The following is a 14,364-nucleotide window of genomic DNA, read 5'->3' as shown; positions in this document are numbered from 1 at the left end:
TTTAAGGCTAAAGATATTAACCCTTTTTATTATATCGTGTGATTAATACATAGTTGATGGTATTTCTCTCTAAAATTAACAGATAAATTTTATTTAAGTAAATTTAATAATGTTTTTCCTTTATGGCTAATGTCATACATAGAGATCCTTCCTCCAATGTAATGGAGAAGGTATATTTTCTTCCTATATTTTATGGTTTGATTCTTCACATTTAAATCTTAATCCAGTTAATATTACCTTTGGTATTTTATTTGAATTATGGCTATAACTTTATTTTTATTTTTTTAAATTTTTTTAAGATTTATTTATTTATTTATGATAGACACAGAGAGAGAGAGAGAGGCAGAGACACAGGCAGAGGGAGAAGCAGGCTCCATGCCGGGAGCCCGATGTGGGACTCGATCCCAGGACTCCAGGATCGAGCCCTGGGCCAAAGGCAGGCACCAAACCGCTGAGCCACGCAGGATCCCCTATAACTTTATTTTTAAATATAATAGCTTGTCTCAATATCACTTATTGAATGGTAATAAATCTTTTCGATGTATCTTTATCACCTTCTAAAATTGTATGTAATTTTTACAATCTATTTTGGATTTTCTTTTAATCTGTGTATTTTTACCTATGACAAGAGCACTGTGTAATATGCTATTTACTGTTTGAAGGGATAGATGGAATTGTATCTAGCATTGTCTGAAACTCAACAAAATGTTAATAAAAATGATAATAATGGAAATCCTTGCATTGTGCCTCACCAAAGCTTGCAGAGATGATTTAAAAGACTCAGACTGACTCATACAAGAAAGAAAGAGAACCAAAGCTGCGCTCCTTCTAATACAACTTTATGGCTGCAATGTGACCACAAGAAACAGTAGTTACCATGTTAACAATAGTCAGCAAGGAAGGAAAGGGTTTCCTGTGGGTCCTCTAAAGTCTTTTAAAATTTCGTTGAAGTACAGTTAACATATAATATTATATTAGTTTCAAGTGTACTACAACATAATGGCTAACATTTATATTCATTACTAAGTGATCAATCATAATAAACCTAGCTACTATCTGTCACCATGCAAAGTTGTTATAATAAGAACATCAAAAGTACTATACATGGTTAAAACTTTGTTATAAAACAAAATAAAGAAAAAACATGCCCCTAGTTTGTATTTTTCATACGACAAGATCTTACCATGATTCATAGAGCAAAACTAAATAGGTCATAGTGAGGATAGATATCTTCATGCCTCAAAATGAACATAGTTAACATTTTAAAAACCGTGGCCTAGAATAATGCATAAATCTTTTGCCACTGATTCTCAAGACAGGCAGAAGGGAATAAGAAAAGGATAATTAAAATGATTAAAATTAAATATACTTTATATATTTAATCATAAATTTCACTTATGGTTTTAAAACCATGGAGAGCATAAAAGGATAAACTAAGTGAATAATATATTCCTGATTGGCAGGAAAAGGAAGAAACCCTTTAGCCTTGAAGGATTTATTGTGATACTAATATAAGTACTTTACATATTGAGAGGTAAAAATACAGGAATTTGATATTTCACGATGAGATTACAGATGCTAAATAGACAGGTTCTAAAAGGGCCTTAAAAATTCAATAGTGAAATGTACAGGGTATTTTAAGTGGAGTATGGAAATGGTATTTTAAGCCCTTTGAAACCAATAATTGGCAGGATTAAATCTTTGCTTTCCTCAAAATATGCCCCCCTGGTACCTTCAGCAAGAGAGAGAAACACTGAGATAAGAGGCACTTGCAGTGTGACAATCTAAGCATATCCCCTCATTGTCCCATTCATTTCTGCAAGTTACTGTTTTTGATGGAACAAAATAGCATATGCTACCTTAAATTTCACTTTGAAACTGAAGAACTAAGTTTGTATTCCCTACAGAATGATAATACAAAGGTATTCCAAATAGCTGTCCCCAAAATGTCTATAAGTTGGTGAAAAAAGAATGACCTTGTGGCTATATGTACAATTCTTACCGTACAAGTTTCTATATCTTTAATTTATTCGCCTATTCAATTATCTATTCAGCAATCACTATGGAGATCTAGGTAGATAAATTTGGTAAGGCCTTGGGGTTATCAAATACCTTTAGATTTGGGACTACTCTAGAAGAAGCCTACCATCTAATGTATCTTAGATACCAACAAAAATGAAACAATATGGGTTCTCTCTTTCCAGACCTTGCCAAGCAGGAGGTGCCATCGTGGGAGTCCACATCTGCCACAACCAGGACCAACAGGAGCCCAACACCCAGATTATCTGCCTGAGACTGTTGGTCAAGCTGTACATACAGGTTTCTGACCGGACGAACCAACTACCTTTAACCAAGTTGTGTTGAAGAGATTGTTCATGAATCACACCAACCTGCCACCTCTGTCTCTTTCCCAGGTAATCTGGAAGATGAAGTTACCTGGCCAGGAAAACCAAACAGCTGTGGTTGTGGGAAGTATGACCGATGATGTGTGTATCCAGGAAGTGCTCAAACTGAAGGTGTGTGTCCTGCACACAAGCAGCCAGGCCTGGAGCTGCATCCTCAGAGCTGGAAGCAAGATCCTTACCTTTGATGAACTGGTCCTGCACTCCCCAAAGGACTGCGGCATCAGCCTCTCCTCTGGTCCACACGGGCCAGGAGGTATACCAGCATTTCTGCAAGGCCCCAGGAACCCCTTATATCAAGCCCTACTCGGGATCCACAGGGCAGAATTTGGGAGGTGCCAGAGGCCACAGGGTCAGCCGAGGCTACAAAAACTAACTCCAGATCGTTCCTTGCTATTAACAAGATTTTGAATGTTGAAGGAAGAAAGAAAGGAAAACAAGAAAAAAAAAAGGTAGGGAGGGAAGGGATGGGGGAGGAAAACAATATGTAAGGAAGATAATGGGCAGACTAGGCCCAAAAGAGAAAATAATCAACACCACCTAGGAAGGGAATAATTATAAATGGTCTTGGGATCAAAAAGATCAGGACTTGCATTTTAGCTGTGCCACAAAATAACTGTGTGACTGAGGGCACTACTTGCTTACTCCTGTATAAAGTAGATCTTTACTCGTCACTAGCTCTGTTGACAGTACAAAGTCTTTAGCAAAATTATCACACAAATAGGTGAAAGCTATTTTTAGCAATGAAGATTGTCCTCAATTTCATTCATTTTTGCAATAATTTGACTCTGCTTATTTTACTCCAAATTGCCTTTTAAATATCCAAATGACCCATTGCTGCCAAGACTGTCAGTGGCACAGCAAGCCAACTGACCATTCCATTTGTAGAGTCCTATCATTTTCCTCTGTTCGACAGTTTGATTAATTATTTGTATCTTTAATTATAAACTTCCTTTACTTTCTTTTAAAAATGTTTAAAAAGAAAAAATGTTTAAAAAGGAAAAAAAGTGAAAGGAAGGCGCTAGTGGTAAGATGCTTAATTCTCATGAAGCTAATGTAATTTAGTCAAGGTTGGGAATTATTAGGAGTGACAGAGAAGCTGACCTTTAATCTCAAATTGAAGTCTACTCTGCAAATTTTATGTGTTATAGATATTTTAGAAATGTGTCATGGGCAAGAGGAAAATACTAGCCATATTGTGAAGAATTAAAATGATTTAAGAGTATGGGAATGTCATTTTAAAAAAGAGGAGGAGGATCTATCTAGACAGAGGAAATGTGGATAAAACCTTAAAGGCATGGGTTATTGACATCACATGTCAATAGAGTTGTGAAAATTCAGTGTAATGATAACACAGGAAGCATGAAGGAAAGAGAAGAATATTAGTTTAGAGAGGGAATGGCAAGTTTATGAAAAAAAACAATAAGCAAACAAACTTGTGTGTCAGGCTAAGGAGTTAGAATAATTTAAGAACATTTAAGAAATGATACAATTGAACTATTACATAGCTATGATTTTGCAAAGAAATTTATATTTGAATCTATATAGGGAATAAAAGTAGGGGGTAGTTAAATTCATAGGAAGAAAAGGAGGAAGGAATTGTGTAAAAGTCATGCTTGGTAATTTAAAGACAGTCCAGAAGTGGGAGGAATCTATAAACCAGGAAGATGTGATCTGTTTGCGATCTTTCTTATGAATCCAAAAGCTAGCATGGTACCTAGTTAATAATAGGCATTCAGTAAATTACAGCATGAATATAGAGAAGAGTTTAGAAATAAATTGTTGGGGCTTATCTTTGATCAAAGCCAGAAGCTATGATCTTACTACTTTTACTGTGAACCGAATCTTTTTGTTGTATTCCTAAGGCATCATTCCCTCACAATTAAAGTAAGAAGTTGCTTTGTATGTACATAACTATTAGAACTATTATAACCATAACTATTATAAATAAAGACCCTTGTCAAAGCTAAAGTAAATTAAAATCATTCATTTCAAGATTATGAGTTTAAGAAACATTTTTTTAATGTTTAAAATATATTTCCCACTTCTTTAAGGGTATAATTCCATTGTATTCAACTATTAGATATTTTCTAATATCTTTTTTTTATCCCTGAGACACAGAGAGAGGCAGAGACATAGGCAGAGAGAAAAGCAGGCTCCCTGTGGGGACCCAGATGTGGGACTTGATCCCAGGACCCCAGGATCAAGACCTGAACCACCCCTACACATATTTTTTAAAGAATACTTATCAAGATCCACAAATGGCATAGAAATTAACAAAACTAATACTATGGAAACTTCCACACATTGTTTCAGAACAATTCTAACTCATTCTGTGATTTGGGGCAAGTGATTTAACTTTCCTAATTTTCACTTCCATCTTTTCTTTGGTAGAAATGATATTCTGCTTTCCCAAAGACTAGCTTTATTAATTAGTTAATATGAGAAATGATTCATAGCATGTGAAGATGCAACTTATTATTGTTTTATTTTTTTCTTCCTGATTTCACATTTCTAGAATAAAATTGGGTTTGGCTAATTTTGGTAATTGTAAAATTAAACTTTATTTTTCTAGCTTTATTTACTTAGTTCCCATCATGCGCTGAACACTAAATTAAAGCTACAAAAGCATTATCTTATCTACCCAAAAAATCCAGATATATTATTCTCATTGTATAGAATAGAAAAATGAGGTATAGAGGAATTAATAATCTGTTCAAGGTTACACAACTGTAAGTAAAGAGATTTAAAACCTGTGCTCAAAACTAATATATTAAAGTAGCTATTATTAATATTTGATATTCTGTATCAATCATAAATATAATGGATCTGCTGCCTCTCACAATCTCTAGAGGTTAAAGCTTGGCTAATCAATTTAGTTTATTCCTTTTAATCAGATATCATGTAGTAATATCCAATCTCCCATTGTTTTTTTTTTTCCCTAAATTTATTAACTGTCTGCATACACCCCTTGTAAAACTTGTTTAGTAAAATAAGTCCAGTGAAGTAAAATAAGTCTTGTTTAGTACAGTCAGTTCAGTATCTTTATAGGTTCTATTATTTCCAAATCATAAAATAATTTGTATATTACCAATACCACCTCCATTAATATTTCACTGGTCTAGGCCTATCAACTCTATGTTTGTTGAATATTACATGAATGATTATACATAAATATTATTCATTTGAAAAAAAATATTATTCATTTGATCTCAATATATAGCGACTTTTTTTTTAAAGAGTCCAAAATGCCCCTTGTCCAGAATTTTTTTAAGGACTAACGAGTTGAAATTGTCACCACCTATGTTTTTAGTATGTACTACCATCTTTTATTTTCTTCTTTTGTATCTTTAAATCAAAAGACCTTCCCCATTATTACCACTATTATATAGCAAGCCACTTCTTTCCTTTTTTCTATTTTTTGGATCTCATATACAATGTGTCTTCCTCAAATTCAATTTCCTCTTAGTCTTCTTATAGATTATATTTTACCTACCAGTTTTGATATGCCAATTAAGGGAAATGTTATCTTTCCATTTTAATTATGCTCAACAGGTCATATTCTCCATAATTTAGAAACATTTCCAGTTATCTTTTAATTTCCCATTTACTTTTGTAGTTACTTATAGACAATTAAGTCCAGATGTTAATATTACTTATCACTTATCTTATATTTCATCTTAGCTTGTAGAACTCCCTATTCTCTTCATTGTGCTTTTAGATTATTTGGGGCTAAGCAAAGATCCTCCTTATACCCATTTAAAGCCACTAATGAGCCCTGCAGTTCTGAACACAACAGGGAGTTTGGTATCCCATCTGGTTAAGTGGAGACTACAATAACTTCCATGATGAGGACATCTGTTTAGAAAAATCAGAGTTCCATAATCCAAAAATTCCTCCTTCCTTACGCAGTAACACACTCATCATTTGTGCTCTATCTTTATTATTTTCATCTGTGATACCAAGATCTTAAGATGACTCCCTTCCCTAATTCCCTCAACTAAACTCCTTATACCTATAAAATAAAAATAAAATAAACAAAAATTGAAATCATGTAACCAGTCCAGATTTGCTCTTTCCATCCATCATTTTTGTCAAAAACATTTAGAAAATGATAAAAGTACAGATTTGACAATGAAAATAGAAATGATACTCAACATTGTACAGTGTTTACTAAGTTAAACACTAGCCATTCCATATGCTTTTTACTTTTAATCCTCACGATAACCTTATGAGGAAGGTAAATAAGTACTCTGATCGCCTCTTCAACATTCACTCCATTCCTCATCAATTCCGTAGCAAAAAAAAAAAAAAAAAAAAAAAAAAAAAAAAAAAAAAAAAAAAAAAAAAAAAAAAAAAAAAAGACAACTGGCAAAAACACCCTGTAAAACAGCAGCAAAATAAATAAAATCCACAAAAACAAAACTCCCTGCCCTCATGAGGTTTACACTCTCTCATCCTCCTGGTGCCCGAGCCACTGCAGATTCTGATGTATGAGCCAAGAAATCTCATCTTTTATCTACTTAAGTGTTATTGGCACAATTTTACAGTGAAAACAAAGTCTGTGCTTTAGTGAAATACATATGGGAACACAATGAATACCTACCTAACCAAAACCAAAATATAACAAGTAATGATAACAAGTAACACCTTTACCATGTCAGATATGGTAATCATCACTGAAAACACAAATAAAGTGACACATGCCCATGTTTTCAAGCAGAATGCAGAAGGTACCAGAAAGCAATAAAGGAAGGTAAGTAAAAGGAAGTAAGTAAGGTAAGTAAAAGGTAAGTTAAGTAAAAGGAAGTAAAATATTTATCTCAAGAACCAACACACATGAATATTACTCATTAACAAAAGGCTCAGCCTCTCTCTCTGACCTTATTATTTATCCCTGTTGCATATCATTTTAACCCTCCAAAAGCCATAATATCTTATGTAAAGGAAATTAAGAGAATTATTTGCTAATTATAGTGAAGAGTGATTCTTTATAGCAGTAGGAAAAAGGAAAACCTTCAAAGGAGATCTACACAGTTAAAATAAAAAAAGTAAATGGAGAGATAACATAGAGGCCAACAAATTACAATAAACCCTAACGAAAATACTGTACTATAAACACATTGAATGATTAGTGGTCATAGTAATTTCAAGCCATAAAATAGAGTGAAAATCATGACAAGTATATGACATTTAAGAAGTCAGGGAAGTATACCTTTTACATATATATCTATTAAAATGAATCCTGTCTTTTTAAAGGATTCTACTTAAAGGTGTTAACCATTAGTTATCCAGTACACTTGGTCATGACAAATATAAGATAGGGTTATTTTTGAGACTAAAATAATCTTAATAATTATGAGCATTCCCCAATGGTATTAGGTACCTTTGAAGCCTTCACTCCACTTTCTTTCCTCACTAATTTGTAAGCATTTTGCAGGAGCCACTCAAGGCCAGCCTGAATCTTAGAACTTTTACATCAACACTTTTAGAAATTAAAAAAATAATTTTTCTTCCTTTTTGTCCACATACATGTTCTTTCTCATGATCTTATCTTACTCTTTCTAGAAAGAGTTAGCTCTACTCACTATTTCTAGTTTTTAATCTACATTTCTATTCTAAGCCTACTTCATTTTGGCTTTCCAACCATGTTATAAAGGACATAAAGTGATGTCCATATTCTTTTCAGTTCTCATCACACTTTGACAGCAGTATTCTATGTGGTTAACCATATTCTCCCTAAAATCTGCTACTCTTTTGGCTTTTGGGTTACAGATTTCTCCTACTATCTGAAAGTAGCCCATCCTGTGAAACCTTTTATAAGCGGAAATGGCATAAAGTGAAGAAGCAATTACCATTAATTTATGTGGAGATTTTTTTTACTTAAGTTTTTTAATTTTAATTCCAGTATAGTTAACATACAGTGTTATATTAGTTTCAGGTGTACAACACAGAGATTCAACAATTCTGCATACATGGAAAATTTTTTAGCATTCCTGGATCCAGTAGACAACCTCTTCTAGGCTTTTCTGATACCTTAGGATCCATCTTTCTAAGGAATGCACAGACGAAATTGAGATAAAGCATAGATGCTCTCAGACACAGTTCAAAGCTGTGGTGGTTTGATGCTGAGTGCAGTTCCCAGGGAAAGAGATTGGCAAGAACATTCTCACTGCTTGGGGTGTGTATGCTGCCTCAATAATGCTGCAACACAAACACTGAATTCTATTTTTGCTTTCCATCTTTTTTTCATAAAAGTAAAATCTATGGATTTCTTTCAGTTAGCAAAAAAAGGTACTAATGTAAGTCTTTTATAAAAGTGAAGTGGCCTAACGTGAGCTTTTAAAAAGTGAATACCTTTATAAGTCACATTTATGACCTGTCTAGCTATTCTTCTCCTTGCTAGACTCATCCTCCTCTACTTGCATGTTAAGTTCCTTGAGCCTAAAATCTAATCTATCTCTACCTCTCATTCTACATTTTCCCCCAGATGATCTCATTTAACTGTACAGAGATGACCCATAAAATTTAACTCCAGCTCAGGCATCTCCTCTGAGCTTCTGACTCATAAGTTTTTCTAACACTTTAACATTTCTTGACTATCTCAAAAGCATCACAAATTCAGCATAACCAAGACTACATTCATGACCTTTCCATTATTTCATTCCTCTAATCTATGAATGACCTCATGATCCATCTAGCTATACCAACTAACAACCTAGGACTCACTTCTGAGATCTCTTTCTCCTTCAACATCCTAAACAATTCTTTAACAATATACTCTGTCAGTTTTACCTACTAAATATTTATTGAATCTTTCCATAACCATGGTTTCCCCACCACCTTCTTAGAGCAACTTATCATCTCTTGCCTGCTCCGCTATATCCTACTAATTTTTTATCTATATTACTCTATTTCCATCTGTTTTGGTATCTTACCCCCCCACCTTACTTGACAAAATAACCAGACCAATCTATTCTAGAAGCAACCAACTTATATCATCTTCCTGCTTAGAATTCTCCAGTAGTTTCCCATTGCTCTTTGGTAGTCATAACTGTGAATGATTATCACCTTTCTTCCTGCTCCAATCATATTAAACTTTTGCTCATCATTGTGTGTATGCACCATGGTTTGTTCTGTCAAGTGTTTTTGTCTGTACTGTTCTCTCAGACTGATACATTATTTCCTCCCTTCTTACCTAGCTAGCTCCTATTTAATCTTCAGATGTTAAATCAAGCGTCCCTTTCTTAAGAAGAAGCTTCCTTGGCTTCTCTGAAAAGATGTATTTTAATTCCAGTATAGGGGGCAGCCCCAGTGGCCTTCAGCCCAGGGCCTGATCCTGGAGACCCGGGATTGAGTCCCATGTCAGGCTCCCTGCATGGAGCCTCCTTCTCCCTCTGCCTGTGTCTCGGACCTCTCTTCTCTGTCTCTCCGCTCTCTCTCTCTCTCTCTGTGTGTGTCTCATGAATAGATAAATAAAATTTTTAAACTAATAATAATAATAACTCCAGTATAGTTAACATACAATATCCTGTTAGTTTCAGGTGTACAACATAGTGATTCAACAATTCTGTATACCTTGAAAATTTTACTTGTTAAATAATGGAAAATATATTCCAAACATAAACGTATCATGTATTCACTGTCTCCTACTCCTTCAAACTCTGTTCCATGAGGATCACTGATCATCAAAAAACAAGGTTCTTTTCTTTTATGGAACTCACCAAACTCTATTTTGTTAAACAATGAGACATTAGGTGGTCCTTCAAAAATGGGCAGAATTTCAAAGGGTGGAATGGTGGCAGATAAACGTTTTTCATGATGGAATCAAGGCCCAGAGAGAAAATGTTGTCCGTGTTTATCAAATGATACAGCTACAATGCAGGGTACAAGAATTTTACTATTTAAATGACTTTCACTAAATTATATTGTTTTTGTTTCTTCTTTTGTTTTTGTTAACAGTTTGTTTTAAAAGATTTCATTTATTCATTCATGAAGAGACACGCAGAGAAAGAGAGACAGGCAGAGACACAGGCAGAGGGAGAAGCAAGGCTCCATGCAGGGAGCCTGACGGTGGATTCGATCCCGGGTCCCCGGGATCACGCCCTGGGCTGAAGGCAGATGCCCAACTGCTGAAGCCACCCATGCATCCCTGTTAGCAGTTTTAACAAGGTGTAATTGACATTTAATGAATTTACTTGTTTTAAGTATACAACTCAGTGATTTTTTGTTGTATGTATAGAGTGTATTATTACTACACAATGCAACTTCCAAACATTTGAAGTTGTCTTAGAACACTTTATTTTAAAACTGATTTAAGATAGAATACAATTTTTAAGGAGAAAGAGTCCCCTATATATTAATTTATTTCAAATATATACAGCAGCATCAGAATATAGGCTAATGGCAATTTTCTGCTTTTTAAGAAATCAATAAAATGAGAAGTCTGGATTTAATGTATTATAATATCAGCCATGAGACACAGAATGGCCACTATTATCAAAACCATCATCCTACCATTCTTTTGTATAAAATTAGATGACTAATGAACTCTAACATTAGTTTTTTTTTAGATTTTAAGACTAGGGTAAAAGCCAACCAATGAGTCACTCATTTGAAGCTCGTGTCTGAAAAGGGTGTGAGAGTGTTTACATGACCAAAGTACTAGTAGTTGAAAACTTCCAGATAAATAGGGGGGGAAAAGTTGGATATACTTGAGCCCACAAGTGGGCAGGCTGATTTTAACATGCTAGACTTATCAGTGATATTCTTGGCAGTTTATCAGGTGGTATTCCTCCTGAAGCTACAACTCCCAAATCGGTGGCAGCATATTGAGAATTTGATTCTATATCATTTAAGTTGCTCTTCCCAAGGTCCCAGAAACATTCTCACTTAACCAAAATGAAGATAATCTCCCAAAAAGTGAATATTCAGGAAAAACTTCAATTACATGAATCTCATTTATATCCAAATCCCTTTCATAAGAAATTAAGCCATATACTGTGAGTGGGAAACACCTTTGCACATCTAATCCTAGTGTTTATCCTAATAATTTCGCTGTCACCCCATTCTTTTACACAAGGATTTGCTAATGGTTCTACATCATTCCCTGTGCCCATTTTGCAGCCAATATGGAAATATGAATGCCTTATATTTGCAGGTCCACACACATGGACCTGAATGCTACTTATGCCCTCTGAATGCTCTGAATCTTTGGTTCTCAAATTTGGCTGCACATTGCCAGCACCCGCAGACCTTTAGCCAAAACTGGTGCCCAGGGCCTCGGATTTAATTAAGATGGCAAGTTTTAATAACTCTCCTGGTGATTCTAAGCAGCAACAACGTTTGAGAATCACTACTACTGCAAACTAATTCTGAGGGGGAAAGGTAGACCATGCTCATGCTCTGTTACTGGTACTCAGGACTGATTCTGCTCTGAACGCAACACTGAATACATGGAGAAATATATATTCTTAGTCTGAAAGTGAGAGACAAGAGCTTCCTGAAGCAACAACAGTCTTTGCCAACCTCCAAGTCTTTGCCAGAGGGACTGATACACTTTCCATTTCAAAATGTTTCTTCCTTGACCTTTTGCTGTCTACCAGATGCTTCATTATTTCTTATTATGAGTTTTACAGAATCAGATGAGTGCTATTTGCATTGGCCTCCATCACTTCCTGGTAAGAGGCAGATTAAAATCCCTATACTACCTTTAGAAGAATTTCTCTGTTGGCATCAGCTATATTCAGGAGACCTTTTAAAAGTAAACAAGAAAACCCTTCCTAATATAATCTCCATGGAGATTATTTCAGAGGGTGAGATTTGTGGTTGATTGCACTCACATAACTACTTAATGTCAATGCAAAAGAGAAAAAAAGACACAAAATATAGAATATTAAGATAAAGCTTAAGTGTAATACCAAAATAAAAATTTGAATTTTGGAATTCACTTATTTCGACTTATTGAACAATCTTATTTGAAACAAGCGGTTTAAAAAAACACTTTTAAGCTGTTGAATTTTAAGTTTTTCCAAAGCATCTTTTTTTTTTTTTTCCCTGCCAGTGGAATTCTCTGAGGCAAATTGAGTGAAATATTTTGCTGGAGGGGATACTTTACTTTCAAGAAGCATTCCTTTGCATCATGAAATATATTGAGGGGAAAAAAAATCAAAGACAATACGTTAATTTGTGGCAGGCAAGAAAAAATATTAACATGGTCATTAGATCTCTTAATTTTCCTACAGCTTAAGTCATTATTTAAAAATCTGTTAATTATGCAAATATTAAAACATGCACTCACATAGTTTTCACTTCTTTCATTTAAATATTCGCTGTTTTTCCCTTTGATGACATGTCAAGGGAAGAGAATGCCCTTTACTACTTATCTCAGACATCTGCTGCCAAGGAACCTTCTGTTAATTATCCTGACATATCTAACCTGTGAGGAGTTTTTTGTTTGTTTGTTTGTTTGTTTGTTTGTTTGTTTGTTTGTTTTATTAGCTGGAGACTAAAAGGTAAACTTAAAAGAGGAACCACATTTAAATCATTCCATAATTGAATGATAAACCTAAGTCATTTTTACATTATTAACTTGGTTCATATAATTCATAGTCTTTTTAACAATTTAGGGTCTAAATATTCAGAACATGCTTCACAAGCAGTTGTGAGGCAAGAGAGGTATATCGAATGAATGTTCTTTTTGTGTTTGAGGATCTACATCTAATAGATTGTGTGTAGGATTTTTTTTTTTCCATACTTAGTACCTTATGCCCTTAATAGTGTCTTGCATTGTTATTGTTAAGGAGTATCTTGCCTGAAGGAAAAGAGAAGATTTATTCCTATGAGATTTTCTAAGATATTGTGTGGATTGTAGATGGCATAGTTTTACATTTATTGAAATTGTCTTTCCCCTTGGGTCTTAAGAAAATGTGCCTAAAGCTATTATCGTATCTATCGACTCTGTGGGATTTCACGGATGCGGCTCTTTGTCCCAAGTGGTTCAAAAATGACCTTTATGAGCCAAAGTTCAAGCTGAGTGAAGGTTCTAAGATGGAGATTAGAGACCTGTCAGTTGTCTGAAAGGATAAAAGTGTAAAATCATATGTGACGCTCAGTTCAGTCACATCAAACAGTAAGAAATGTTTACTGAATGAACTACACCATCTCTAATCATACTTTTCCCTTAAGTATCCATGTTATCATGGGCCCCAAACACAGAGAGAGGTTGCAAACGAAGAGCTCCTAATAAGTATGCACCAATTATAGCAGGCATGTGCTTGCACCTTAATTTCTCACAGCAATTATTTTTACTGTTCAAAATGAATATGACTTGTTGTTAGAAACTCTCCATCCCATTCTTCCACTTCTTTTAATTAACTTTTCAAAATTAAGAGAGAAAAATCTGAGACATCATAAAACTTATTAAATATAGGAAAAGCAAAGGCAAAAAAACACGTTTACCAGAGCAAGATATGGAAAAATTCTCAACTATGGTGCTTTGAAAGATAAGTTCCCTTTTGCACAGAGTTCTCTGTATCTATTTCAGAGTAGCAAAAAGAGGGGTGTCAGTGGCAAATGCAAAGTAGGCAACTGTGAAAGTACGACTTGCAATTTCTGGAGGTCAGATACTATTCTCCTGCTGCAGACACCACTCCTGGTGAAAATGAATTAAGCTGGAGTGGAAATCCTCGGTAGCAATGCATCCCTCCCCCTACCCACCCCCTGCAGTGCTACCACAGTCTTTTAATTTGCCATATCTTGGTTGTGGTTTTTTATTCTCTGAACAGCTGAACACATATTGCATGCCTCATTGATGCATCATTTGGAAAAAATTAGCACTTATCTTGTATTAAGAAAACGCAATATTATCGACATTTAGCTACCTGAAACTTACTTATCTTTGTTGGAAAAATAATAAATTAAACTAGTGAACTATTTGGAATAAGAATCTACTACTGAAAAG

At 34.6% G+C, this 14,364-nt stretch overlaps 1 pseudogene; it reads left to right on the top strand.

Annotated features, from left to right (window-relative positions):
• Nucleotides 1-2,175: 2,175 nt before the first annotated feature.
• LOC119879189 lies at nt 2,176-2,778 on the top strand (annotated as a pseudogene).
• The last annotated feature ends 11,586 nt before the right edge of the window (nt 2,779-14,364 follow it).

Source organism: Canis lupus, unplaced genomic scaffold, assembly GCF_011100685.1.
Source record: "Canis lupus familiaris isolate Mischka breed German Shepherd unplaced genomic scaffold, alternate assembly UU_Cfam_GSD_1.0 chrUn_S377H537, whole genome shotgun sequence".
Classification (NCBI taxonomy): Eukaryota; Metazoa; Chordata; class Mammalia; order Carnivora; family Canidae; genus Canis; species Canis lupus.
The sequence above is the reverse complement of the archived record's forward strand: the minus strand, read 5'-3'. Positions and strand labels throughout refer to the sequence as shown.